The following is a 4,231-nucleotide window of genomic DNA, read 5'->3' as shown; positions in this document are numbered from 1 at the left end:
CTCTGGTGCCGTGTCACATATAGAAATTTTTTGATATTTGCAACCATAGTAAAACCAAGACTTATATTTTTGATATTTATTTTATATATTTAAATGCCATTTAACAAAGAAAAATCAACCAAAAAAATGAGTTTGCGTGTCACCTCTGACACGCGTGTCATAGGTTCGCCATCACTGGGTTAGGATGTGGCCCCTTTGCGTCCACACAGTGTTCAGGTGACACCGCCCGGCTGGATTAGGACGGGCCGTCTGTACGCAGTCGGTAGAGTGGATGGCTGTGGAGAGCAGGCCTCACCTGGGGGAAAACAGACAACTTCTCTGACACTGATCATGTCATGTAGAAACCGAAGTCACTTCTGTGTACACTCACACAGTGTCACAGCTTCTTCACGCGAGGCCGACAGCGTCTCAGCCCCGGGGCCCCTGCGGACGCTGTGGGGGCCAGGCCGGTGAGACTCCTTTCCTCCCGCCCTCGGGCTGCTCCCAGGGCCTCGCACACTCGTTTGCTCTGTCTTGCCCAGGATTTATAGTTGTTTTAAATTGTTTTCTGTCGGCCTGTCTATTATTTTTCTTTTTCACGTTCCCCCTCCCCTTCAGTAGCCATCAGCTCCACATCCATGAGCCTGCTTCTGTTTTGTTGCTTCATCATTGTCTTGTTTTGTTTTTTAGATTCAACGTATCAGGGAAATCATATGGCACTTGGCTAGGTCCATCCGTGTTATTGAAAATGGTAAGATTCCATTCTTTTTTGTTGCCGTGTAATATCCCATTGTACATAAGTACCACTTCTTTATCCACTCACTATCGATGGACACCTAGGTTGCTTCCATATCTTGGCTGTTGCAGATAATGCTGCAATGAACATAGGGGTGCACATACCTTTTCTTCGGATACATACCCAGCAGTGGAATGACTTAGTCTATGGCACCTCCGTACTGCTTTCCACTGGGGCTGCGCCGCATGCACTCCCACCAGCAGAGCCCGAGGGCTCCCTTTCCTCCACATCCTCGCCCGCACTTGCTGTTTGTTGGTTTATTGACGGCGGCGGTTCTGACAGGTGTGAGGTGGCACCTCGCTGTGGTTCTCGTTGGCAGCTCTCTGGCGAATAGTGCCCTTGAGCATCTTCTCATGTGTCTCTTGGCATCTGTGTGTCCTTGTCGGTGAGCGTCTCTTCACATGCTCAGCCCGTCTTTCTTTATGAAATGCCGATAAAGGATGACGAGTCACTTTCCTAAAGCTTGCTGGCCCTCGGTGGTCAGCATCAAAGACATTAAATTCAAATAAGAATTTACTGAGCAGGGGGAGGAGGGTGGATGGAGGTGGAAGAGGGTGTAGGGGGGATAAATGGTGATTTAAAAGGTAAAATAAGGAAAAAGTGTGTAGTTTACCTTTTGTTTTAAAGAAGAATTTGCTGAGCAGGAATCCTGCGAGCCAGGGGCCTGGGTGTGGGACCTCAGGGCTGGGTGAGGTAAGCCCTGACCTGCACACAATCAGGAGCCGATGACCAGCGTCCTATCAAATACCACAGCGCCTCTCGGAGTGCAGACTGCAGAGTGCTCCGGAAGCAGCCAAATGTGGACAAATCTGTGCTCACTCACCTGGCCCCTGGCTTCTTGGAAGAAACGGAATGTTCTGGAACACGGTGGTGGTCTTAAAAAAAGGGTAGGTTGTTGTTTTGTTTTCTCATTTTGCAAGTAGATCAAACCAGCACAGAGCGTCATGGGTACTTGGCTTCAGTGAGCCTGTGAGTGGCTCTCGCGGCCGGAAGCCTCTGGAAGCTTCCAGCGCGCCTGACCGACTGCGTGGATGTAGGAGGTGTTGGCTCCGTGTGGCTCTTCGCTGTGCTCCTCTAGTCACCCGTCCACGGGCCTGTCACCCCCAGGAATGGACACCCCCCCCTTGGGAGGCTTTGCCACCCCAGCACCCACTGGGTGATGTTCTAGACGGACTCACTTTTAAAAAGTTTCAACCACCAAACCCACCGGCAGACAGTGGCGTTGTGGTAACTGAGAAACACTCAACCCTTAAAGAATTTGTGTGCGTTTATTTGAGCCAAACTGTCCACAATCGCCAGGAAGCAGGTTTCACCTTGTTTTATAAATTACAATCGAGGAGGAGATTTAAGTCGGTTCTGTGAAATCCACGGGTGTAGATTCGGGCGAACCTCTGGTAGTGGGTGAAGAGTGAAGGATAGACACTTCTTTTAACTTGGGTGGGTGCCCGATCGTTCAGTCAACAATTAACTCAGTAACAATGAGGGGCTTTGTGCTGTGAAGGGGGAAGAAGGAAAATTACTTTGTCTTTGCAAAGGCATGTTAATCAGGCATGTTATCTTAGATGCAAAAAGACAACAGGCCTAGTGAAGGTGAGGATTAACCCTTATGGGGAAAATACTGCCTTAGGACATGACTACCCACCAGAAACTGCTTTCAGTTAAAAAAAAAAGTTTTCCTCTCAGACCCCCTTCGTGGTGACTGTAGGTCTCTGAGTTTGCAAGGCCGCCACGCAGGCCTCCCCTGAGCTGGTCAGGTCAGCATGTGGCCCCTTTTCGTCCACGTGGGCACATATTCTAGTGGGGAATGGCCTTGACCTACGGGTGGGACCTCCAGGGAACATGACCGGTACGTGTGCCATTAAATCTACTTAGAGCAGCGGTTCTCAACCTGTGGGTGGCGACCCCTTTGGGGGTCGAACGACCCTTTCACAGGGGTCGCCTAAGACCATCGGAAAACACATATATCATTACATATTGTGTTTTTGATTAATCACTATGCTTTAATGATGTTCAATTTGTAACAATGAAAATACATCCTGCATATTAGATATTTACATGACGATTCATAACAGTAGCAAAATTACAGTGATGAAGTAGCAACAAAAATAATGTTATGGTTGGGGGTCACCACAACATGAGGAACTGTATTAAAGGGTCGAGGCCTTAGGAAGGTTGAGAACCACTGACTCAGAGTCAGGCCCACAGAGCAGCTCCATTCAGTGCACGGCTGTGCTGTCTCGGCCACATTCAGGAACGTGAGAGAGAAGGCGGAGTTCAGGGCCCCGTGCTGGTCAAGCAGGCTCTCCCCCCACCTGTAACTCGAGCGTTTACTGTATACACAATATGTCCAGCACGGCCAGTGCTCAGTACATCGCCACTGAATTGAATCAATAGGAATGCACATGTTGGCTCCTTTTTTAAAAAAATTTTTTTTCATTGATTTCAGAGAGGAAGGGAGAGGGAGAGATAGAAACATCAATGATGAGAATCACTAATCGTCTGCCTCCTGCACGCCCCCTACTGGCGATCGAGCCTGCAACCCAGGCATGTGCCCTTGCCCAGAATCAAGCCCAGGCCCCCTCAGTCCGCAGGCCGATGCTCTATGCACTGAGCCAAACCAGCTAGGGCGACTCCTTTCCTAATTGTTCATGATGGAGTAGTACAGGCATCGTCTAAGGGGGCCCCTAATAGACGGTCATTGCAGGTAACTCCCGCTGATGGAGGAATTTTGGGACCACGTTGGTGCACTCCAGGGACAACCTATGAACAAAACACTCGAGACGGCAAGTGCTGGTCACCGCCGAGGAGAAAGACAGCTACACAACTTCCGTGTCCGCCCGGCGAGGTGAGCTGTCCCTGCTGTGGCCACCTGGCCCAGCCCGGACCCACCTTCATGTTTATTTCCATCCTCCTTACGGTAGCCAACCCTCTTATGGTTAGAAAACTTATCTTTGAAATGTTATTAAACATTGGTGGGGGGCAGGGGGGCCCACTGGGTCACAGAAAACGCACGGAGCTGTAACCAGCAATTACTTAAAAACCAAAAATATCTGCCACTGTCCTGTGCATGTGCCTTAGAAGCTCTATTATGATGTGAGAACCCCTCCAAGCTGAGCAAGGAGAATGTAATTTCCTTCCCATCTTGGGGAGACTGATGTAGACTCACTGCAGGTGAGTTTATTCAGTTAATTTTATCTGAGAATTGAATGAGCCCCACGTAGAGCTTTCTTCATGTCTTGGCAAATCAATCATTAATGACTAAGCCTAAAGGAGATATTTTTAAAATGCCTTTTATCTTTTACCAAAAAAAAAAAAAAAAAAGTAAATAGATGGCTTTCTAATCATGCGGCCTTGTGGGGGGAAAATTCAAGCTTTAGAAGCATCGCGTAGGGTGCCCTGCAGGGAGCTGAGGTGTCCTGTCAGCAGTGTTATCTCTCTTTCTTTATCCCTCCCTCC

At 48.8% G+C, this 4,231-nt stretch overlaps 1 protein-coding gene across 1 annotated transcript in view; it reads left to right on the top strand.

The window, feature by feature from the left end:
* The first annotated feature begins 218 nt into the window (after window positions 1–218).
* The window catches only part of TPO (thyroid peroxidase), a 25,678-nt gene continuing 21,665 nt past the window's right edge, over window positions 219–4,231 (top strand). The window contains exons 1-3 of the mRNA XM_014540546.1: window positions 219–730; window positions 1,529–1,662; window positions 3,480–3,620. The gene's annotated coding sequence lies outside the window, so the exon portion shown is untranslated. The remainder of the gene's footprint in view (window positions 731–1,528; window positions 1,663–3,479; window positions 3,621–4,231) is intronic.

The sequence above is a fragment of the Myotis brandtii genome, unplaced genomic scaffold, assembly GCF_000412655.1.
Source record: "Myotis brandtii unplaced genomic scaffold, ASM41265v1 scaffold247, whole genome shotgun sequence".
NCBI classification, from domain to species: domain Eukaryota; kingdom Metazoa; phylum Chordata; class Mammalia; order Chiroptera; family Vespertilionidae; genus Myotis; species Myotis brandtii.
This window is presented reverse-complemented; position numbering and strand designations above follow the sequence as displayed.